General features: G+C 36.5%; 1 long non-coding RNA gene across 2 annotated transcripts; it reads right to left on the bottom strand.

The window, feature by feature from the left end:
- Positions 1–307: 307 nt before the first annotated feature.
- Positions 308–26493, bottom strand: LOC150011645 (uncharacterized). 2 transcript variants are annotated; one of them, XR_016510669.1, is made up of 4 exons: positions 26122–26493; positions 17834–17968; positions 2162–2194; positions 308–517 (listed from the first exon to the last, which is right to left on the bottom strand). It is a non-coding gene; the product is annotated as an uncharacterized LOC150011645 (long non-coding RNA). The 2 variants fall into 2 exon arrangements; XR_016510668.1 differs by having other exon boundaries at positions 17834–17944.

Raw genomic sequence — 26493 nt, 5'->3', positions numbered from 1 at the left:
TCTAATTGTTGTTCTCCACTAGAGAGAGCAGCCACCTCCCTACCGCCCAGACATAATATAGTGTCCTGGATAGATTTGTTCCACTGTGGTGGTGAAACCTCTGCTGGACAGAGCAGTTTCCAAACGAGCCTAGGGTGTTGGAGGCAACTCCGCCTCAGTTTTTGTCCTGTTACCTTGTACAGAGATACTAAGCACATCAGTAATAAGTGCTAAACAAACTCCCAGACTCAGCCCCCACCCAGCACCTGCAGTGAATACTCACAAGCACCCAGAGAGAAACACCTTAAGGGCAGGGGCTTTGCCCACTTTTATTATCAGTGAACAGCCAAAGTACCTGGTCTATAGTAGGTGCTAAATATATGTTGATTTATTTCAAAATTCCCCATCCATCCCTGCCTTGTACAGATTTGAATTCACATTGTGGTTCAGACCACCCTTTTGAAAGCATTTTCAGGGTAGCTGTTGTAAAAAGCAGGATGTGGGAAAACAGTTCACGTAGCTGATGCTGCAGGAAAAGCTGAGAAAGAGACATGGGAGGAAATTAAAGTTTAATAGGGACCACAGATCTATGGGCAATTTAACTAGAAATGATTCACAAGTGCAGGATTTACACACAAGTACAAAATGTTCCAGTGAACTTCCAAAAGAAGTAAAGCAGATTTACAAGCATTTAAAAACAAACAAGTAACAACCTTGGCAAATTCCAATATAGAATAAAAACTTTAAAAAAATTAAATCAATTCTATTTTCAATTTTTTCAATGGCAAGTGACTAACAAGAGGTCTACTAGTATATGAAGGAATTTTGTGGGGTCACATAAATGGCAAATGTAGAAGTTTATCTACATTGTCATCAGGTGGGTTCATCCATCCATCCATCCATCTCTCTGACTCCTGATCTATCTCTCTAACTTTTGGTTATCTCTTACTGCAGGCAAGTTTTCAACATTTGGCAGAGGGAAAGACAAAAAGCACACAGCCAGTAAAAATCCAGGAACACATCATCTCAGTTCATCAGCTACTAATGGAGTTTCTTTGTTCTCTTGGGTCTATACAGAGTGGGAAGGGATACTGGGTAAGCCAAACAGTCATCTTATCAACCGCATCCAAAAAGGAAAGAACATGCTGAAAACATTCCAAATTCTCCTAGTGCAGCACACAAACCACTTTCCGTCCTCACACCCCACCCTGCCAGTGCTAATGAATAACTTTTATATAGTGTTCTGGCACATACTTTTCATTTGACATTTTGTCATAAGCATTTTACCTGTTGCTACATAGACTTCATAATAATCGCTTTTAAGTGTCTGTATAACATTTAATTATGTCATTAGTCATTATGCAATAACTTATTTAGCATTTTCCTAACAATTAATATTTTGAAATTTCCAAATGTTGCTATAATTTAAAAATATAGCAGTAATTATTTTCTTTTTACCTATAGCATGTCACTTTTAAAAAAAAGTATTTCCTTAAGATAATTCCCAGAAATTGGGTTAATGAGTAAAATGACAAGATCATTTACTTAGATATAGTTCTTAAGATATATAAGCAAATCTGTATTCAAAAAGTTGTACCAATGAATAACAGTTACCAAAGGGGAGTGGGTGGGAAGACAAATAGGGTAAAGGAGATCAAATATACGATGATGGAAGAAAGCTAGACTTTGGGTGGTGAGTACACAATGGAGTATACAGATGTATTATAAAGTTGTACACCTGAAATTTATATAATGTGATTAGCCAGTGCTACCCCAATAAATTTAATTTTTAGAAAAGTTGTACTAATTTTCAGTGTCTCCAGTAATATATACATGTCTTCACGAGCACTCAGTATTATGTGCAGATAAACTTTTCTTAACTCATGGTCCCTAAACATTCTCACCAGTTCATAATGTCTTCATTAATCCTATTACATTTATAGCCTAACCCTCTTACCTGAGAAACCATCTATGAGATTACTTAGCACAGTTCCTAGCACATAATAGGCACTCACTAAAAATTAAGCCAATCTGCAAGTGAATCTATTATGTTCAGATCACCTTCTGAAATGTTGATTTCGCTCATACAAAATATAGAACAAAAATAAGCAAAAATATATCTGTGGGGTCAGTTCTACAAAAACAAACAAACAAAAAAACACTATACAGAAGAAGGACTTACCTGTTTATCTGTCTACTCCCTTGAGCTTCTCACCTGTTTGGGCAAACAAATATATCTGAAGGAATTATTCTCACAGAAGTATAATGCAATTATTATTGGTCCTCTTCAAAAAGTTATTTTTTTAAAGATAACCAAGCCCACCGTTGTTCAACAATGTGGGTCAAAACCCTGGATGGCTGTCAGAATGACCTGCAGAAGGTTTTTAATATCGAGATGTCTCGATCCCATCCCAAATCCTCCAGCTTAGAATCCCCACAGGTAGAGCCAGGTATTGGTAACTTTTTAAATCTCCACAGGTGATTCTGACTCAAGAGTCAGGATTTGGGAACCATATAAATCAACCAGTAATGAGGCATTAGTAGCATTAATGTCAGTTTTTCTTATTCATCCAATTTAAATTGAAAACAAACTTTATTAGAATTTTTTCTTATACCTTTCCCCTATCTCTGGCATCCATGTGGGGAAGTCTCCATGGCAGGTATGCTCCCCACCTGCCTGCCCCGCACTGCCTCTCTGTCCACCCTCTGCGGGCAGCCCCCTGCACCATTCTGCTCTCCCACCAGAGGACTGTGGTCCATTAGGCTGCCTGTGGCTGCAACTGGGGACATCTGGCCCTTGCTGATTGAAGAACTACCAGGTGCCTTGGACTAACAGATTCATGCCACATTTTCCGGAATCCAGGGATACCTGGGACCCTCTCTCAACCTCCTGGTTCCCAACTCAGCCAGGAAAAGGGGTGCTATTTCTTGGGCTCCCTCAAAGCCCACAAGTATTGTCCATCTATCGAATCTTCCTTCGAAGAGCACGTACTTGTTGCAGGCAAGTTCTCACATCTCCCTCTATGGTTCGTAAGGCGTGGAGCTCGGCACCTAACTGACATCAGATAGGCATGTGATGAGCAGAGAGTGAGGGGAGAATGGGCATCCACTCCACACCTACCCTGTGCCAAACTCTTATGTAAAGTCTTTAGTTACGTTACCTCCTGCTACCCACATCACACCCCTGTGAGGTAGGATTTAACATTCCCAGTTTGCAGGCAAGAATAGAAATTATCATCAGATAAAGTTCATTCTGTCAGAGACTGTTTATAGGCAGGAACATTAAAAAGTGAGAATTTATTCCCTCTTTTCTACCTGCTGCCTAGATATTTTTATTGTACGCACACAGTTAAAAGTCCACAGATCCCTTATATGACAGACATAGAATTATCTAGAGATCTGTCCTTGGAAATTATCAAATTGATGAGGTCTAACCCAGACAAGTGCCCTTTCTCTTTCTACATTGTACATTATCATGAGATCTTGGTATTTCAAATAGGATTATGCCATTTGGGCTGGGCACTTAACATTTCCCTAAGGGCCAAGGCTGAGTAATTTTCAGGTAATGAGCTTTAATGTCCAAGGAAGGAGACATCCTGAATCACCTTCTGAACCTGTGCCACGGATCTGTTGTAATACTCAGTATCAATAATTTTAGAACCTTGCATAATTGATCTTGTGACTTGAAACTGAATCACTTTCAGGGTTTCTTCCAAAGTGGCTTTTGCTATCCTGAACTGTACTCCATTATAGCTACACACATCCAGGGAGCCAAAGAAAAAGAAAATGACAACTCCCTGGTGCTTCTACCTTTGTTGAGATTTTAAGTCACCTTGAACCCCCTTTACCCTCAAGGGCCAAGTGTACAGGCAAACTTTTCCCCAAATGTTGAGGGTGAGATGCAGAGGAAAGGGAGATCCTTCTACAGACTCAGGGATTCAGGCTTTTAGTCCTCCAAGGCCTCTGAGCTACTCCCTGAGGAAGTAACCCAAGTTATATGAACCCTTGTGCACATCACCAGAGAGGGAATCTGTATCAGGATGTAATATCAGTGTCTAGTAAAATTCATTAACCCAGACCCTTCAAAGTTCGAGATCATAAAACCTGAAAGCTGGCACTCTCTCATTTTACAGATGAGGAAACAGATGTTCAGAGAGGATAAGTAACTTGCCAGAAATCGCACAGCTGTCAAGTAACAGAACTGTGGTTCTGTTTTCCCTCTATAGACAGAGAGATACATGTTTTCCTGGTTAAAAAAAAATAATTATTAGGCACGAAGAAAAAGTAAGAGATAAAATTAAAAGTTCACTCTTCAATTTACCAGCTGGATAATCTTGGAAAACTTAGTTGAAGTTGACTTTTTTGGATTTTTTCCTTCTATACAATGAACCTACTCACAAGATTATTGTAAGGTTGAAATGAAATGACAGATACACTAGCTGAAACTTACATGCTCACTAAATGTTACTTTCCTTCCTTGAAACAGCTATAAGTTAACTATCATTCTTATACATTTATTAATGTTCTGTTGGCCTGTTAACTGTACTTATGTATTTGCCCAATAGTTTATTTTCTTCCTTCTCCCTCCAAGAGGTAGACTCAAAGAGGACAAGTCTTTTTCCATTCTGTTATCCCATTTTTCCCCAGTTCCCAGTACAGAGCTCAAGTCGTAGGAACAATTAGAAAAAACTGGCAAATGATATGAAAGAAATGCAAACTTCATAGGTAGAAACTGCTTTGCCTCGCCATTATTTTTTTAAGAAAAGGTAATATTTTGCTAATTCTTTTATCTTAAATCTGCCCTATGTAAAGAATATGGCTATATGTATATTTTAATTTATGGGTATATATATACATATATACCCAAAACAATGTATACTAATATAGTTATAATATGTGTATATTAATAAGTATATACTGTTATACATTATAATACTATATTATATAGTTAATGTATACTAATATATGCAATATATATTTTATGTATAATAAACTGTATTTAGCTATCAAAAGAATAAATAATAAACATTAATGACCTATTCTAATAACGTTCAACCAAAAATTGTTATGGCCACACCAAACTAATTTAAATATATTCTCTTAGATCCACAGAGGTTAGTTGTGTAATAATAATACTTTGAGAGAAACAAATGGCATAAGTGCCCAGGCTGGGTTCATTTTGTAATTTTCCCATTATGGGTATTACAGTCTAAGTGGAAAAAAATTCAATTAGAAGTGCCTATGCTTGATATAATGCTCTGTTGTCACCATGTTGACATTCTTAATAGTTTTGAATAAATGACCAGCATTTTCAATTTGCACTGGATGTCACAAATTACGTAGCCCGTCTTACTCAGAATAGGTGTTACCTCTCCTGAACAACTTCTCTGACCCCTTCAGTGAAGTCAGGGCCTCTTCCAGGTGCTCTCATAGAGGTCCTGTGATTGCAGCCCTTGATACCCTGTACCACCAGTTATTTATATATTATCTTCCCTTCTTGTCTGTGGGGTCCTTAAAAGCAGGAACAATGACTAATTTATTATTGTATTTCTTCATCTACTACTCAACAAATATTTGATTACTATTAGACATGGGAGTGGTTTCATAAAATTTCTAATTTTGTGAAATTATTTTCTCCTGCAGAAAAAAGAAACCACTCAGTCTGGCTATATTGTTCTTCCTGTAGTCTTTGCCAAATATTTCCAAGTAAACTAAGAGCAGCTGAGTGCTATCTTAAACAGCTCAGACTGCTGTGACTTTGCCCAGAGGAACACGAGACTCCAGCTGAAACCTCACATCATTAGGATCTGTCCCTCAGATTCACTTTTTTCCTTCCATACAATATAGAAAATCATATGCAGTAGTTCATTAATGTTTAATACCTGAAGTCTCTGGCTACTGCCAAAAGCACAAGCATAGAGACGCACTCTGGGAAAAGAAAAATTAGAAATTTAGAGTACATTTTTATGATCCTATATAGGAATTAAGGAGCTGCTTTCAACTAATAAGGTCATTCTGATGCACAACAAAGATTAAATATAGATAAACTTCAACAAGCCATAAAAGGACCTACATGGCTCTATATGCTCTTATCTTTGAATAAAAATAAACTGGAGCATGTGCCACTTGTGTTAAAAATATTAGGGCAGTCAACCAAGAAACAAATTGGGAAAAATTATCATAACATCAGCTTAGATCATGGTTAAAGCACCCAGGCTTGGAACCCAAATAATACTGAGTTCAAAGCTCCATTCTGCCATTAACTAGTTGTAAGAACTTGTGCCATTTGCTTAAACCTCTCTAAGCCTGTTTCCTTGTTTCTTAAGTATGGATAACATCTGCCACCTAGTAAGGTTCTTAAGGAGAATAATGAGAAAATATACGTAAAGCACTCAGCACAGAGCATGGGAGGGACAGGAAGCCTCAGGACCAGCCTTCACATCCTTCCAGTGACTCTAATGCCCTTACTCCCAAACAGCCCAACACTACCTCCTCCACCTCTACCCATTTGTATTCTGTTTCCCTCATCCCCTCCTCCAAATTAATCTTTAGGCATAAATCAGGTTGATCCTCAACCCACAATAGCCAATAAAATATTATTAAGTGAGAAATACCCTCATTCCCTGGGTTTTGTAGTACAATACCTTCAGGAACAGAACTTCATGTACTTTGAAAAGATATGAATAAATGAGATGCCCTTCCTCTTTGATATCAGGAAGTAACTCAAAGAGGTCAAATATATTAAAAGAATCCTTGCTTTGTCTTATTGAAAAAAAAATAAAAAAAATTTTCTGATAAGAGGCAACTTATTACACATGAGCCTTCTAGACTCAACCCAAAGGAATAGTTCTTGACATTTTTCCTCTCCAGTTGCCCTCACCTTTCTTCATAAATAATATTTGACAAGAAAACAAAACCAAATCATAAAGGTGTAAAAAAATATACATAACTATCTTCAAATATGCATATTTTATGTTTGTTACTGTTTATGTTTCCATGATTTCACTGTCTGACAACTCAGGGAGAAAAACTGATGCATTAAAGCATCAATTATTAGGTACCTGCTTTGATCAAGATAATCAGATAATTACTAAGATCTTGTCTTTACATGGAGTTATGGAGGTAAGTAAATGATAATATTTAACAACACCAGAATTTGCTGCTAAATGGAGTTTAAATATTATCAACCAACATCAATTGAGTACCTACTCTGTATAGACTAAAATACTGTGCTACAGTGATACCAAAATCTGAGACCACAAAGGCCCAGCTACATACTATTTTACTGATCTCTACAGAATCCAATGCATGCAGAGAAGAGTGTCTTCCAGAATGAAGGAGAAAGAGAATCAGATTTAAGGCCAAAGCCAAACTCTCTGTGACAGAGAGACCTTGAACAAATCATTTAAACTCCCAGCTCTCAATTTTCTCAGCTAATAAAAACATATCCCTTGTTTATTTCAGCAGTTTGGGGTGTTTGAATGAAACTTTGTTTAGGAAAGGATTTTGTAAAGTCTTATATAAAGAGGAAGTGATTCTATTTGAAGTGCCTGAGTGAACCAAAGTTCGGAGTCATGTTCAAGTGCTACAGTAGGAGCCTTAACCTAAGATTCACTGATGGACCACCATCATGTCCAACACAGTATACAAAAATATAATGTATCTGCACATGAACATTTTTCTGAGTTGAGGAGCTATAGTTTTCATGAGATTCCTCCAAGGACCCCTGGTTCCTCTCTTCCTTTTCACTCCCCCTAAAAAATGGTAAGTGCAATCATTCTTTTAAAAAATGTTGATATCTTGATTTGTAAATTGAATAGCCACTTCTAATGAATATGCTTATAAGTTCAGATTTTCATTTTGGGACTTTTTTCATAAATACATCAATTACATTTGGAAAATTTTAAGGTTAGAAGGAAAACTTGGCTCTAAACTCCTTGGCTGCAATGCTACTTTGCAAAAAGAACTGGAATTAAATGGTTTGCTAAAATCCCTGCCTATCTTGTCTGCCATAGTTTGAAGTGTACCCTGTGAATCACCTTAGAAATATCCTTGGTCCTGAAATAATAAGGACATAAAAAAACCTTTTATTTATGATGTTCACCACAGTGTTGCTTACAACATCAAGATATTTGAAGAATAAAACCTTAAATATTCAGTGATAATATATCCTAGGGTAGCACACCATACACATATTTTTAAATTATGCTTTCAAAGGATTTTACCAACAGTGTAAATGTTAATAGTAATAAAGCAAGCTTAATAAAAGGGGAATGAAATTATATATAAAGTATAATTATGCTGTAAGATGACATGTGATATGTGTATGTGTGTGTGTGTATATATATACATTTCACATTACATATTTTATTATAACTAGCCTGAAATGATATATACCAAAACATTAATAGTGATTGTCTCTAGATGATGGAATTATGGATATGCTTATTTTACTTTATTTTTATTTCCTTTTTGTTGCTGGTTTTCTATTTTTGTTGCTGTTGTCTTTTTTGGTAACAAAAATACTTTTTATTTCTAATTATAAAAACAACTGAAAAATAGATAGTACAGAAAAAGTAAAAATCAGTCAGAATGGAAGATACCACTGTTAACATTTTGATATAATCCTTCTGAATTTATTTCTACACATCCCCCTACACACACACACATGCAACAAAAAGTTAATCATGAATACATGTTCTTTATAGTCTATTTTTTTAACTAATAAACTTCATTTCTTAGAGCACTTTTACAGAAACACTGAACATAAAGCACAGAGAGTTCATATACACTAATTCCTTCCCTGCCGCCACCCATTCCCCTTATAGTTACGATCTTCCATTGGTGTGGTACATTTGTTGCAATTGTTGAACCAATACTGACATTATTAATAACTAAAGTTCACGTTGGGATTCACTCTTCTGTGGGTTTTACCAAATGCATAATGTCATGCATCCACCATTAAAGTACCTTACAGAACAGTCTCACTGTCCTGAAAGTTCTCTGTGCTCCACCCTCACTTACCCAGCCCCCAGCAATTACTGATTTATTTACTGTCTCCATGGTTTTGCCTTTTCTAGAATGTCATATAGTTGGAATCATACATCATGTAACCTTTCTGACTATCTCTCACTTAGCAATATGCATTTAAGGCTCCTCCATTTCTTTTATGTCTTTTCCTGATGCAATAGTTCATTTCTTTTTATGACGTACCACTTTATTATACTTATCCATTCACCCACTGAAGGACTGATTACATCCAACTTGGGGCAATTATGAATAAAGCTGCTGTAAATACCAATGTGCAGGTTTTTGTATGGACATAAGTTTTCAACTCCTTTGGGCAAATACCTAGAAGTGTTTGATCATATGGTAAGACTACACTTGGCTTTGTAAGAAATTGTCACGCTGTCTTCCAAAATCACTGCTTTTAATTACTTATTGTAGACATCTTTCCATATAAATAAATAATTGCATAGTATTCCATACTCTATATACTCTGGTTTATTTAACCATTTCCCTATTAATGGGCATCAAGATCATTTCCACAGACTGACAGTTGCCAGATGGGAGGAAGGATGGGGACCAGGTGAAAAAGATGAAGGGATTAAGAAGTACAAATTCATCGTCACAAAATCGTCATGAAGATGTAAGTACAGCACAGGGAATACAGTCAATAATACTGTAATAACTTTGTACAGTGCCAGATGGGTATTTAAAATATTGGGGAACCACTTTGTAAAGTATTTGATTGTCTAACCACTCTACTACTATACATCTGAAACTAATACAAAATAATATTGAATGTAAACTGTAATTGAAAATTTTTTAAAGATAATTTTCAGCTTTTTATTGCATACAATGCTGAGATGAGCATTCTCATACATAATCTTTAATCACTAGTTCAATTATATCTGAAAAACTCTGAAAAATTTTAAGAGGCATGAACATGTTTAGTTTTGATGAAAGGCTTTTCAAATTTATACTCCCGTTAGTAATAAATGAGAATGAAAACCCACTCTCTCCACCTCCCGGCTTTGCTCTCATAATTAGTCCTCCTCAACCTTATCAACCCAAGAGGTAAAATATTACATCTCAATGTCGTTTCAGCTTACCTTTCTTTAATTATCAAGAAGTTAAACATATTTTTACTTTTGTTCGTTATTTGTATTTCCCTTTTTGTGAATTGTTTTCTTATTCTTTTTACAGTTGCTATTGGAGTATGTAAAAGATTTTTTTTTCTTCCTATAACTCTTTATATAACTTTATTTCTGGTTTCTAACAGGCAGATTATTAGAATATGTACTATCAATTTAATGGCTTTTACAGGCAAGGGAAATAGACATTACCACATTAAATGTATACACTAATTTCAGAAAGGCTAAAAATTAGAATAAAGAAATACTGTGTTTCTGTGATATGTGTTGTTGTTTTTTTTTTTAAAAAAAAACTTCTGTCGGAGGTTATTTTTATTTATTTTTGTTAGTTTTTGCCACATAAATTTTTTTATGGTCAAATTTGTAAACCAAGTCCTTTATGTTTTCTAGCTCTGTTATCATGCTTTAACAGGCCTGTTCTAGTCAGAGTATAAGCATAAAAATATTTACTTAAATATTCATCTAGAAATGTAATGTGTTTTTTAACATTAAAATCCTTTATTCACTTTAATTTTTGTCTATATAAGATAGAATCTCAGCTTTTTTTCCCCCCACCTAAATGGCTAGTAAGTTATTCCAGCACCATTTATAAATAGTCCATCTTTTGGGCCACTTTATCACATGCTAAATTGTCATATATACTTGGTCCAATCTCTAAACACAATATTTTGTTCCATTTTCCTGTGACTCTTTGAAGCTATAGCTTTTAATATTCCAGATAATCTCATGACTTATCTCCTGCAGGTTTTTACTCAAATACCACCTCTGCAAGATCTTTGTGAGCACCTTATTTACAACTGCAACTTCTGGCATCTCCACTCCTGGCCTGCACCCCTCCACCATCTAGTTTCTTCTTCGCTTTATTCTTCTCCTTAATACACATAACCATCTGGCATCCTACATATTCTCTTTATTTGCATAGTTTGAATCTCTAAACCAGGTCCCATGAGAACAGAGGTTTTGACCTGTTTTATTCACCTTTGTAACCCCAGTGACTAGAACACTGCCAAGCACAAAACAGATCCTCAAAAATATTTGTTGAATGAATGACTATCTGGTAAAGAAAATCATCCTATATATAGCCATTACCTTTTTTCAACAATTCACCAGTTCTTTTTATACAACCATCCTCCCATGAAATACAATTTGACCAATTAAAAAAAAAGATAAGATTTTAATAGGACTACTGCTGAATAAAGAGACTTTTTAGGAAGAATTAACAACTTTATAGCATTGAATACTTACAAGTAAGAACTACTTATTTTTCTATTTTTCAAGTCTTCTTTTATGTCCTTCAGGATAGTTTAATGACTTTCTCCAAAAAGGCCCTACATACGTCATATTTTGATTATTACTAATCATGCTCTGATTTGTTTTTTGTTTTCATGTTTTGTTTTGTTTTTGGTGTATAAGAAAGCTATTGGGGTTTGTACATTTACTTTTAACCTGTCTTCTTCTAAATTCTCTTATTGTTTCTAAAAAGTATTGCAATTAATTTTCTAGTTTTACCAGACAATCATATCACCTGCAGACAGTGATAATTTTGCCATCTCCTTTCCAAAGATATACATATCTAGCTTACTTTCTCTTTTTATCCATTATCACAACAAAATTTTCAAATACAGTCATGTATTTACCCACTCTTCAATTTTTTGAAATTAATTTTATTCTTATAGTCAAAGTGAAAAGTCATAAAATTTTTTTTAATCTTTAGGCCTGTGCAACATGCCAGAAATTTTAATTTAGGTTGATCAAAATACCTGATACAATGCAATTGACCTCAGTTGTATGTAACTGATACAAAAGTCACTTTAAGAAAATACTAATTTTTTTCTCATTGCTGGCAGATTGTTGACATAACATTTATAAAATGAAAAGAAGATTGAAGTTGGTTTATGTTTAGGAGGATAAGTAATTCATTAAATCAACTACTGCTAAATCTAATTAATTTTTAAAATAAAACATAAAACCTTGTTCTTCCATTGAAAATTATAAACATTAGAGGGATCCAGTGAAGATGGTGGAGTAGGCAGACATGGCTCACCTCTTCTCACAAAACGACATCAAAATTACAGCTAAAATATAGAACAACCATCAGGGAGAACCGTCAGAAATTGAGTTGAATGGACGTCTGACAGCTATGGAATTAAAGAAACCACATCCATTCAGAATGGTAGGAGGGGCACAGATGCAGAACAGGCTGGTCTCCCACCTTCATTGGGTGGATAAAAATTCATGAGGGATACTTCAGGAGCAAGGAGTACCAACCCCACATCAGACCCCCTAGCCCAGGGTTCCAGTGCCCGGAAGATAAGCCCTCACAACTTCTGGCAGCAAAAACCAGTGAAGATTGAATCAGTGGAGGAGGCTGCTGGAGCCCCAAGCAGTTCCTTTTAAAGAACCCACACACGGACTCACCTACTCAGACTCACTCCCTCTGAGCTCCAGCAGTGGGGTAGCAGCTTGAAAGCCACCAGTGGTACACAGGGAGGAAATGAAGTGTGTGGCATCAAGCCATTGTCTCTTTTCTAAACCCTCCCCACACAGAGCCAGCAGGCTGGTGCCATGTCTGAGACTCCATGAACCTGGCTAACACTGTTTGATCTGCCTTGGAGATCCCCAGAAACTCCGCCCCACCCAATTTATGGGCCCACCCAAGTTGCTTTTTCATATGAATGGCTGGTCTTGGCTCATGCTTCACAATTTTTCCTAAATCCTACCAAACAAGCAACAACTGGCCTCAGTGAGCTCCAAGCCCAGTACTACCAGCAGACAGCCTATATTCACAGCTTGGCTTTGCCTGGGAATCTCCAAGACCAGCACAAGTAGCAGCCATCTCAGACTGCTTTATAGCTCAGTCAGGGTAGCCCTGGGCAAAACACAGGTGGGGGCTGACCTTGGTCTGCACCACCTGGGAAACCCCAGGGTCAGTGCACCAAGTGGACAGCTACAGACCACATCAGAGCAGGACCACCCTGCCTCTGCCTTGCTGATCTTCCACGCAGAGCTGAGGTTGGTGGTCAGTGGTCATGACCAGTCCTTGCAGCTGACTGGCTTGGGTACATCCCTCCCATTGATCTGCCAACAGCAACAAGAGGAGGGTGTTCACAGCCCACACAAAGGGCACCCTTTGAGTACCCAGCTTGAGTGAAAGAGAAGGCTGTGCCACTGGGCCCTTTAGGATATCTACTAATTTAAGCCATAGTACCAAGACATGGAGTCAAAGTAGCTCTACTTAATACACAGAAACAAACACAGGGAGGCTGCCAAATTGTGGAGGCAGAGAAATATGGCCCAAATGAAAAAAAATAAATAAATAACAGACCAAAACCCCAGAAAAGAGAACTAAATGAAATGGAGATAGGCAACATACCGATGCAGAGTTCAAAACACTTGTGATCAGGATGCTCAGAGAAGTGATTCAGTATGGCCACAAAATAAAGAAAGAAGAGAAGATTATACAAAGTGAAATAAAGAAAAATATACAGGGAACCAACAGGATGGGAAGGAAGCCAGGATTCAAATTAATGATTTGGAACAAAAGAAAGAAATAAAATTCAATCAGAACAGAAAAAAGAAATGAGAATTGAAAAAAATGAGGAGAGGATTAGGAACTTCTGGGACAACTTTAAATGTACGATATCCAAGTCATAGGGATGCCAGAAGCAGAAGAGGAAGAGCAAGTAATTGAAAACTTATTTGAAAAAAATAATGGAGGGAAATTTCCTAATTAGGTGAGGAAATAGACATACAAGTCCAGGAGGCACAGAGTCCCAAACAAGTTGGACCCAAAGAGGACCATACCAAGACACACCATAATTAAAATGCCAAAGGTTAAAGATAAAGAGAGAATCTTAAAAGCAGCAAGAGAAAAGAAGAGAGTTACCTACAAAGGGGTTTCCATAAGATTGTCAGCTGTTTTCTTAAAAGAAACTTTGCAAGCAAGAAGGGACTGGCAAGAAGTACTCAATGTGATGAAAAGCAAGGACTTACAACCTAGATTACTCTATGCAGCAAAGCTATCATTTAGAATGGAAGGGCAGATAAAGTGCTTCCAAGACAAGATAAAGCTAAAGGAGTACATCATCACCAAGCCATTATTATATGCAAAGTTTAAGGGACTTATTTAAGAAAAAAAAGATCAAAACTATGAACATTAAAATGACAACAAACTCACAACTATCAACAACTAAATTAAAAAAATAAAAACAAAATAAACTAAGCAAGCAACCAGAACAGGAACAGCATCATAGGTATGGGGGTCACTGGAAGGTTATCAGCTGGGAGGAAGGGGGAAATGGTGCAGGGATCAAGAAGCTTAATTGGTGGGAATAAAATAGACAGTGGAATGTTGAGAATAGTATAGGAAAGGGTGAAGCCAAAGAACTTATAGGTATGACCCATGCACATGAACAAAGTGGCGGGATTGCTGGATGGAAGTGGGGTACCAGGTGGAGGGGGGGCAGATGGAAAAAATTGTGACAACTGTAATAGCATAATCAATAAAATATACTTAAAAATTAAAAAATAAAAAGAAAGTTAGAAAACATTAAATCTATGTATTTCTTTTATATTATTTTCTATTTGCCAATTACATGTACAGACACTGAAACTGTTAAAGATTTAATTTGCATATTCAACCACATTGAAATAAGGCTGCATGAGTGAAGTTTCATACCACATCTGTAAACTAGGATTTTCTGGGGAAATGATATGGTGGCATTTTTTCAGCTGAGGAAAATGGGACCAAGCAATCCCAAGTGTCTTGCCCATGCTCACATAGTAGGTTGCACAGCCCAGACTCAAACTCGGGTTTTCTACTACACCTAAAATATTATTCCCACAGTGCCCTGCCTTTTATTTGTCTTTATTTATGTAATCAGAAACACTGAAATGTGTGTCTTCACATACCTAGAAAATTTCCTTAATTGTTACCTTTGTATATTATTTTAGTGGAAAATTACTTCTTATAAAATTCACATGTGGCTTTTGATTTTATGGCACCCTTTTCCTGGAGGTTCAAATAATTAATGTATGTTTGAAAAGAGTAAATCCTTACAACAGTCCTGTGTAAGGGGAAGCAGAAATGATGAGACTCCTGTGATATATATCGACACAGTAATCATTAAAATATAGATGCACTCATTCATAAGTGTCACAAAACACTCCAAGCTGAATAGGAAGGAATATCTGAGTGGAACTGATAACAGTGAAGCCTGAAGAGGAAGCACAACAGCCCATTATAAGCTATTGAAAGTTCCATAGGAAAAAAATGACATATGGCAGGAAATTCCTGACCAGTAGTGTAATCTCTTACATAAACGTGTTGGCAGATAAATGGATTTTCATGATTTTGCTTATACCCACTGCTTACTGCCCCTTTAGCTATGTTGCCTTGAAAATGTATTCAAACTTCACTTTGACTATTCAATAAATTCTAGGTTCTTCTTATTGCCCTGCAAATACTCTTGGCCCTTTGCCCAAAAGTTGGGGAAAGAGGTTAGTAACTATAATAACAAATAAATTTGGTATAAGTTAATACCAGGAAGAGTATTATACTGAGGATTCAATATAGTAATACCTTAATTTATATCAGGAATTAGGCAGTAGAAATTTTAAAATACTGATTAAGGCTATAGGTGGAGAACTATCAACATGACACTGAAAGTAAATAGCTAAAAGATAAATGAAGTAAACCTAGACGTTTTACTCATATTATCTCATTTTTATGACAATACCAAAAAATAACTGTTATGTTCATTCTACAGATCAGAAAACTGAGATTTTAAATGATGAAGTTACACGATATAATTCATGCCCTCCCACTTCTGAGGTAGACCTAGATTTAATCATTCCTGGCTCTACCACCTTCTGCCTACACAACCTTGGCAAGTCCTTGAACCACTGGTAAGATGAGTGACGATGCCTCACAAGGTTACTGCAAATACAGTTACTAAACTGCTAAACAAAACACGGTGGTGATTACTACCATTAACACAAACAAACAAATAATTAAACTAATAAGAGAAAGTGATGGGAATTGATTTCCCAACTCTTCCTTCACACGCTTTGTTTTCAAATGCTTGATGACGCAATACTGAGCTGTGTTTTCCAGGCAAGGTCTTAGAGTTGAGTGTCAATGAATCATTTCCTTTATATTATGATGAAAGATAAGCTTGGACTTTCGGTTCCCACCCAGCCTTATCTTAACAATCCATATGTTGCAGGTAACCAAACAATTAGTATTGTTAATAATTTCACTTATAGGAGACTAAGATTCCCTTTCTGTAGATATTTCTAGCACAAAGACAGGGACTGTTGGCCATTGACCTACTGACACTGGGTTTACAATGGCAGGTTCTATGCCAGGAAAGTGAGAGGCAAGAGGAGCAAGTCCAGGATTTTCAATTTTTCTTATCACCTAAACTTAGTTTTCAAATAAAATCTTAGATGAATATACAACATAAAAATAGATAATAAAAGCAATATTTTATTAGGATATTTTATCAGCTCAAAGTTGTTACATGTATTTATTATAAGATTAATAAATGAAAACAATGAGTCTTCAGAAACACAAAAATTTGAAATTGAAGGATATTCATCATAGTGCTGTAACTGTTATCCTCAGAATCCAAATATTTCATTTTTGTTTTGTTTTCACTAAATTGAGACAAGCCTGATCCACAAGCAATTGGATATGAAAACACTTTTTATTGGTTGGTTGGTTGTTTTTGAGGTGACTATAGGTTTGGATGTTTGGTTTGTGTTCATATTTAACAGCTTATTGTGCTTTTTAGTTAAATGCTAGCCAGAGAGGCTTTGTTCAAAAATGTGCACATAAATAAGTTAACGTAGGCATACAACTTAAAATCACTATAATTTAATTTAATATTCTGGACGTCCCAGTTGGTGCGGCTCAGTCAGTTGAGCATCGTCCTGCAATTCACAAGGTCACCAGTTCAATTCCCAGTTGGGGTGCCTATGGAAGACAACCAGCTGATGTTTTTCTCTCACGTCAATGTTTTTCTCCCTCTCTCTAAAATAAAAATAACTATTCTGGAGGTACATGCAGATACAATGATTATTTAGCTAGGGAACTCAAAATAGTCAGCTGGAAAACTATTACAAATATTAAAAAACCCAGTATGGTAAAAACTAACAAAGAAACAAACAACAAAAAGAAAAGTCATAGTATAGAAAAATCAGTTGTCTTCATATATACAAACACCACCAAAAGATGTAATAGAAGGAATCACTCTACCAGAACAAAACAAAACAAACAAACAACAAAAAAAAAAAAACCCACAAACTTCTCAGGATAAATTAAAAGTTATTTTTTAAAAGAGTGAAAAAATGAAACAGCATAACATGTCTTTGGTTTCAAAGACTCAGCACCTTAATGCTCAATTTCACTAATCATCAGAGAAAGACAAATTAAAAACCACAGTGAGATATCACCTCATGCTGTCAGAATGGCCATCATCAATGAATCAACAAACAAGTATTGGTGAGGATGTGGAGAAAAGGGAACCCTAGTGCACTGTGAGTGGGAATGTAGATTTAAGCAGCCACTGTGAAAACAGTATGGAAGTTCCTCAAAGAATTAAAAATGGACCCTGGCCAGTACAGCTTAGTTGGTTAGAACATTTTCCTCTAACCTAAACATTGTGGGTTTGATTCCCAGTCAGGGAACATACCTAGGTTGCAGGGTCCATTCCTACGCCAGGTGCATATGGGAGGCAACCAATCATGCTTCTCTCTCACAGCAATGTTTCTCTTTCTCCTTTCCTTTCTGCCTTCCTCTTTCTCTAAAAGCAATGAAAAAAAATATCCTCAGGTGAGGATAAAAATATTTTTAATTAAAAATGGAACTGTCTATGATCCATTATGTATCCAAAGAAAACCAAAACACTACTTCAAAAACATATTTGTACCTATATGTTTGTTGCAGCATTTTCTTACAATATCTAAGATTTGAAAGAAGCCCAACTGCCCATCAATAGCCAGGTGGGTTAAAAAGTTGTGGTACGTATATGCCAGCAATTTTCAACCTTTTTCATCCCATGGCACATATAAACTAATTACTAAAATTCTGTAGCACACCAAAAAACATATATTACATATTTTGCCAATCTGACCAAAAAAATAGGCATAATTTTGATTTGGTCACACTGGACAGCTATTGTTCTGTGGGTTGTTGTCATATCCTTATTTGACAATCTAAAGGAAAAGCGGTCAGTGCACCTGCCTAACTAGTCAGGTAGTGCATGTTTTAAAAAATTCTTATGACACATCAGTGTGTCTGCCATGGTACATTGGTTGCAAATTGCTGATATATACAATGGAATATTACCCGACCATAAAAAAGAATGAAATCTTACCATTTGTGAACCTAGAGGGTATTATATTAAGTGAAATAAGTTGAACAGAGAAATATAAATATCATATGATTTCACTTATATGTAGAATCTAAAGAACAAAATAAACAAACAAAATAGAAACAGATTCATAGATACAGAGAATGGACTGATGGTTTCCAGAGAGAAGGGGGACTGGGGGTTGGACTGAAAAGGTGAAGGGACTGAGAAGTACAAACTGGATAAGACACAGAGATGTAAAGTATAGCACAGGGAATGTAGTCAATAATATTTTGGTGACTGTGTATGGTGCCAGGTGGGTACTGGAAGTATCAGGGGAACACTTTGTAAAGTATGTGATTATCTAACCACTATGCTGTACACCTAAAACTAATACAATATAATATTGAACATAAACTGCAGTTGAAAAATAAAATTTTAAAAAGGCTCCTCATCTTAAGATGTTAATTCTCCCAAAGTTAATTTATAAATACTGGACACCCCAGTCCCAAATTTATTAGTAGAATTTTTTTCAAACTTTAATTTTAAAGTTCCTTTATAAAACTAAATAAGTAGCAACAGCTAGGAAAAAGCATCTAGGGAAAGTAAAAGTAAGAATGAGGAAGGACCAATCATATCAATTATTAAAACTGAAAGGAGAGAAGGAAGGAAAAAAGGGAGGGGAGAAATGTAAATCTATATAATTGCTGTGTCTGCATTGAATATCTCAGAAGAAACTGGCTACACTGGTTAGCTCTATGGAACAGAATTAGATGACTTTTGTCCTATTTTTAAATTTTATATCATATGCATGTATAATCCCTTCAAAAATTGAAAAATAAAATAATTATAATATATAGATGTTAATTGGATTAATAAATATTATAATAATTTTCTGCTCTATAAAATTAAGGGAAGCTTATCAATTGCATTTAAGTACTATCTGGAATCCATTATAAAGTTTATAATCTTAATCAGGGGTTATTAGTTAATACCTCTGTCATAGAAATTAGCTTATAATGTTGTATATTTTGAAAACTTTATCCTAGATTATAGGACAGTTCAGGCTTCCAAAACCATTTAACAATAAGCCATAATATTCAGTGTAGTCATTTAATAAAAAAGAAAGAAAAGAAGAGAAAAAGAAAACAAGGAAGAAAGGAAAGAAGGAAAGAAGGAAGGAAGGAACTGTTACCTAGGATATATATTAAAATATAATTTTTAATCTAAATATATTACCTTTTTCCTCCTTTCCACCTTACTGATATACAAATGTCTTGTTATAACTTCACTGAAATAAATGAGCAATTATATAATAAATAGTTCTTATTTAAAAATTTAGCAGAATGTCAGTGATACCAGGAGCATAAAGTATACCAAAACCCTTAACATTATCCCTGGTATATTGAGTCACTCAAGAAACATTTGTTGCTACTAGAGATATCTGGTAAATTGTCTTTAAATGGATTTTAAAACTATGCTAATTGGAATTTTAAAAGAAAATTCATATTTTTTATTTTTTAATTATTTATTGTTTTCCTGTTACAGTTGTCCCACTTTTTCCCCCATTTCTTCCCTCCCACCCAGCCCACCCCTTCTCCCACAGTCAATCCCCACCTCATTGTACCATAATTGATATTTTTAATGCAACTTGGGGAAGTTGAAATCACAGGAATTAGGACCAAAATGATTTCAATACAAAAGTAACGAGAAAACAAAACAAAGCCTGTATTTTCAAACAAACATAGCAAAAGTATTCTAATTGTTCTCCTATGCTCACTTGGTCATATAAAATCCCCAAAATGTATTATCACAAAAAGACACATCATTCCTTACAGTGTTATAATAGTAGCAAAAGTCTAAAAACAATCTAAATATCCATTAATAGAGGACTGGTTTGGGACAAATTTTGGTACATTTATGTAACAGAATATTATGTAGCTATTTAAAAGAGTAAAGTAGTTCTCTACGGGCTGATATGAACAACCAAGATAACCGGCTAACTTTTTTCAAAGGACATAACTGAACCAGGGCAGTGGAGCCCACATTATGCGGTTCTAAAGTCAGTGTGTAAGGCTGGAACTGCATAGTCCAAATGTCCCTGGAAGATCCCGAGAGCAACGCTAGTTTGGAGGCTCACAAACCCTTTCCTTGTAAATGCTGCAACAGAGTCAGCATTGCCTTTGGCAATGGAAGTTGCTCATCAGATGAAGCTGGCTTCCATTTAGAGGCAACGTGTAATACAGTCTTTAAAAGCTAGCCTCTCTTCAGCAGTAAAAGAAAAGGAAATTCTGCAATATGCAACAACATGGATGAGCCTCAAGGGCATTATACTAAGGGAAACAAGCCAGTCATAGAGAGACAAATACTGCATGATTCTACCTATATGAGGTATCTAAAATAGTCAAATTCATAGAAGCAAAGAATAGAGAGGTGGTTACCAGGGGCAGAGGAGAGGGAGAAGGAAGAGGAGCTGCTAATGAGCAGGTGTAGTCTCAAGTAATGCAGGATGACTAAGTTCTAGAGATCTGCTGTGCAACACTGTGCCTATAGGTAACAATGTTGTATTGTGCACTTTAAATTCTAAGAGGGTAGATGTCATGTTACATGTTCTTACCACAGTAAAATAAAAAGCTAGCCTCACCCTAGCTCAGGGCTGTGCACACGCTGAGAGTGAGTCCGGCTGAAGGAATAGGAGCTGAGATGTCCGTCTCCTGCTCCGTGCACAGCACTGCTTAAGTAGAATGGAATGCAGGGTCACCAGCACTAATTTTTGCCTGTTTTGGTTTCTTTGTTTTGTTTTTTTTAACATTTTCATTTTGCCAAGGAAAAGCAGTTGGTTTTTTTCACTTCAAATATTTATAGTTGATTTCATAAGTCAAATTCATATATAGCATACTTCCTGTGTAAAATTCTCTCACTTGTGCAAAATAATTGAATAAAAGTACATTTATCCACATATAAGGGGTGACCCAAAAAAAAGGTATTTATAAAAAATTGTATATTTATTCTTATATGTTTAAACTTCAGTCACCTTCAAACTACTCTCCATTCGATGCAATACACCTATTGAGACCTTTTTTTCCACTGCTCAAAATAGTTTTTGAACTCGTCAATTTTGATGCCTTTTAGTGCTTCTGCCATTTTTTGTTTCACCTCTTCCACATCAGCAAAATATTTCCCTTTAAGGACATTTTTCATCCAGGGAAACAAACAAACAAAAAAGTTACTCAGGGCAGAGCAGGTGAAATAGGGATGGTGGGGCACCAGGGTCATGCCATTTTTGGTCAAAAACTGCTGAACACTAAGTGAGGTGTGGGTAGGTGTGCTCATAAATCACTCATCATAAAATCAACAAATGCATTGAATCTTCAAAAAAAAAAAATCACTGAGGCTGAATGCAGCCTCTCACAACAATGCCAGCTGGGACACTGATACAGATGGGTTCCTAGAACACTCATCTAGCAGGGGAAGCCTGTACTACAAGGAGCCTACCTGCACATAGACTATCTGGAGTGAGAATCGGTCCTTATCCTTGGGGCATATGTTCCAGGACCCCCCGTAGATGCCTGAAACCACAGATAGTACCGAACACTATACATACCATGTTTTTCCTGCATATACATACCTTTGATAAACTTTATGGCTTCTCTTTGGCATATCCAAATTGTCAACATGACTGCTTTTGCACTTTGGGGCCATTATTAATCGGGGTTACATGGACACAGTACTGAGTACCTAGACAGTCAACCTGATAACCCAGACAGCCACCGTGTGACTAAGGGAAGGGTGGCATACAGGATGGATATACTGGAAAAAGGATGATTCACGTCTGGGGCAGGATGGAATGGGATGCAAGAGATTTCATCACGCTACTCAGAATGGGGTGCAATTGAAAACTTATAAATTATTTCTGGAATTTTCCATTTAATATATTTTCAAACCATGATTGACCACAGATAACTGAAACTGCAGAAAGTGAAACTGCGGACAAGGGTGGACTACTATACTCAAAAATCTTAAAATGCAGGTTACTTTTGCCAAGGATGGGGGACCACCTGGGGAACTGTGGTCAGAAGGATACTTTTCACTCTGTAATAGTTTTGTATTATTTAAATGTTCTACCATGTATAGCATTATTTTTTTAAAAACCTACAAGTAAAAATACTATATTTTAAAATGCATACAACAACTAATGGATTAAGATTTAAGTGTAAATTGAAACCTATTAACCTCTTGCTAATAGTAACTCACTCCTATCCCCCAATTCTTAATTGTTGGGGGCTCATAGAATCTTTGAAAATTTGATGAAACCTAAAAGCCACCCCCAGTAGAACATAAATAGATATATATACGTAAACTTATGAAGTCCATGAACACTAGATTTAAAGCTATTATACTACAACAACATCTTTCTACTGGATTTTTCCCAAAAATGTTTAGCCTAAATCTATTCATGAAGATATCATCGGATAAATACGAGGCATTTGTCAATATAACCAGCCTTAACTCTTCAAAGATTCATTGTCATGAAACAAAGCAAAACAAAAATATAAATACAAAGAGACTAAGGATACAACAACAGAACACAATGTGTAAATCTTCACCAAATGATGAATTGAGGAAGGAAAAAATATTGAAATATATATTTGGGACAATTCTGGAAATTTGAGTATGGGTTTGATATTAAGTAATATTATAGAACTGTTGTTTAATATAAGGGTGTGATCATGTCTATTAAAGAACTGAGGGGTAGAGTGTCATGAGGTCTGCCACTTACTTTTATAATTCAAAAAAGTACAACAGATAAATACAAATGAATATGATAAAATGTTAACTATTGATAAATCTATGTACAGGGTATATGGGTACTCACTATACTATTTTTCTAACTTTTCCATAAGCCTGGAATTTTGCAATATAAAAAAATTAAAAGGAAAAAATTCCCTTCACTCTCTTATAATTCCAATACAATAGCATCATCAAATTGCCCTTTCCCTCCTACTTATCCACGTGGCTTTCCATCTCCATATTTCTTGTCAAAATGGATTTTTAGTACTACTCAAGAAACCTAGCACTTGATTTGTTTCTTCTAAAAATATTAGGAAGCATAGAAAGTGTCTCAACCTCAGCCCATGCTTCCCTTGCCTTGTCGCTCTTAGCTAACTTATAAGCTTGGTGAGGCCAAGAACTATGCTTTTATCATCTTTATAACCCCAGTGTAGAAGCACTATAAGGAGAGGCAATAAATAGGAACTGAATTGAGCCTTTGGATCAGTTCACTAATCTTTAGTACCTATTGTGTTGCTCTTTAGCAAAGTAGGTACTAGAGTTCTTGGGAGGATTTTTTTAAAAAGCCAAAACCGGCCCTGGCCAGGTGGCCCAGTTGGTTAGAGCATCGTCCCATACACCAGAAGGCTGTGAGTTCGATTTCCAGTGGGGCCACATACCTAGGTTGCGGGTTTGATCCTCATTTGGGGAGTAAATAGGAGGCAACTGGTCGATGTTTCTTTCTCACATCGATGTGTTCCCTCTCTCTCTCAAATCAATAAAAATATATGCTTAGGTGAGAATTTTTTTTTTTTAATGCTGAAATCAAATCACTAAAATGAAATTCTAGGGTTGCCTCTCCCACAAGTACAGATAAACAGCCTTCCCTATATAGTAGCTTTGTGCAACATTAGTGAGAGTATGGAAATATAAGCATGCCTGAAGTGAAATAAAGTTAAGGTCTTGCACTGCCATCTGTGCATGCTGCTGGTTTGCTTTATCTGACTTCCACCTGTTAGCTTTTTATTCTCTAACACTACGCTGACAGCATTTTTTGTGATGATGGAGTACAGAGCCTGTCACTGGCAACATAGCACCATCCTACTTTAGAGTAAATAAAACTATTTCAAATTGAAAACTAAATGACAGAAAGTGTCACAGATGGAACACACTGGGAACAGGAGGGGAACACTGCTTTGTTCATGATCCACACAGCCCAGGAATGGAGTCGACTCAAATGCTGGCAGTGGACTCCAGCTATCACCATGTGTAGGCAGAACAAGCCAACTGAACTGCATTCATCTTTGAGAATAAGAAGCAGCTCCTGTATTCTCCGTTACAACAAAAGGCAACTCTACCCATTGCAATCAGTGTTTCACGTCTTTAAAAATGTTTCCTCTTAACTTGACTCACTGTCCATTATTTTTCCTTCTCTCTTTTCCTGTGTCTCCTTTTCTCTTCAGAGATATCTCTAGGAAGAAAACCACATGACCCTCAACCAGCTGACACAAATTGTGCAGAACTCTTTGAAATTGTTATCTTGTTTACAGTAAGGGTTAGGAGACCCAGTGCAGCCTGTCATGATAATTGGTAAAAAGCACCTTAAGTTTACATAAAAGTATTCTAAGAGTATCACAAATTGCAAAAGTAGGTCCGAGGACTTTTTTCATTCTAAAGAGAAGGTACAATACCTAGGGCTCCCACTATGGTGCCTGACTTTAGGAAATTGCTTACTCTGGCCTAGTTTTGCCTTACTTCCTGTTCTCCTTCTTTCTATTAGTCCAGGAAGACATCAGAAGAGAAGGAAAGAAGAAAAAAAGGTTTATGGAAACAAAAAACGGGAAGCCATTTCTTTCAAAGCAGTGCACAGCAAGAGCCTGACCACTGAATCGCTGGGAGATTTACATTTACCTATGCAGTAGGTCTACCCCAGCCCAGCTCTGGACTAAATATGTTCATTTCCCCCAATTTGATGTATGACCTGTTGCACAGTTACCCCTAATCACACAGTTGACCCCACCTCCTTCACTTCCTCTCCTGGTCATCCCTACCAGTTGTCCGGAGCCCCAGAAGTGAGATACTCAGATGCAACATCTCCGCTCACCTGCTAAGGCCAGAACTCTTGACTGGGTAAAACAGACAAAAACGGTGACTCAATCTTCACTGCCTAAATAGTTTCAGCCCCCACTCTTTCTGATTTGAGAGCCCAATGAAATCAATTCTTTTGATGAAGCTTTAAAGAAAAACAGGTGAACATGTTTGTAGCTGGGATAATGGTAGAGCACATTGACCCAAGATAGGAGCTGGGAACTGAAAGAAGTAATTGGTGATGTAAAATAGGTTCCCTATCCTAGCCTTTGTTTTATCTTCAGTTCATTTCTTCTGCATCTTTCTTCCCTCTCCTTTTCTCCCCCACCCTATGTGGGTGTCAATTAGTGACTGCCAAAGGTACCCAACTTGCTAAAATTAGTCCTGACTCCTACCTATGGGTTCCCTTCTCCTTTCCCCTCGAGTGTCAAGTTAATGGCTAGCAAGAAGGTTCCGCCCAAATTAGTACACAGTGATTCACTAGCTTTACCTGCTCTGATACCTACTGAACAGTGCTCTGTACCAGGTGTGGTGCAAGCAAAGCAAAGGAGGCTGTGTCCTTGCCTGCAAGAAGCCTGCGCTCCAACAGAGGAAAACAAACACGCAAACAACCAAATCTAATGCCAGAGAAAATCACCAAGGTAGAAACACAGAGGGAAAACGACTAAATACAAATAAATGGTGATTTCAACAATCTGTATAAGATTATGCTACAGAAACTTTTTTTCTAAAAACACTTAAAAAGAAAAGATTGCAAAATCAAGACTTACCAGATGTCCCCAAAAGAAATCTTCAACCTCAAGTAGCATCTCTCCTCCCAAGTGTTTACAAGGGGTGGGGAGTTGCACAGTACAAATTCTATTCTTTGGCAAGAAAGCATCTGAATAACTAGAAGACCAGAGTAATTGCTTGTAAGTGTTAGGTTTCCACCTGTGGTGACTCATTCAAGAAGAGCCTCTCCTGCAAGATGCTATTAATGAAGCTATGCAAATTGACAGGGGTGGAATGGCTGAAATATCTAACTGGCAGATTATCCCCCTTCCCTTCTTTTTGTTACCCAGGGAATCAAGGGAGTTCATAGGCAGTTGGCCTGGGTGAATGACCTAACTAAATCTCTTTCTAGAGGTAGGCAAGCATGACAA

The sequence above is a fragment of the Furipterus horrens genome, unplaced genomic scaffold (assembly GCF_987537825.1).
Source record: "Furipterus horrens unplaced genomic scaffold, mFurHor1.1.pri manual_scaffold_4, whole genome shotgun sequence".
Lineage (NCBI taxonomy): Eukaryota > Metazoa > Chordata > Mammalia > Chiroptera > Furipteridae > Furipterus > Furipterus horrens.
The sequence above is the reverse complement of the archived record's forward strand: the minus strand, read 5'-3'. Positions and strand labels throughout refer to the sequence as shown.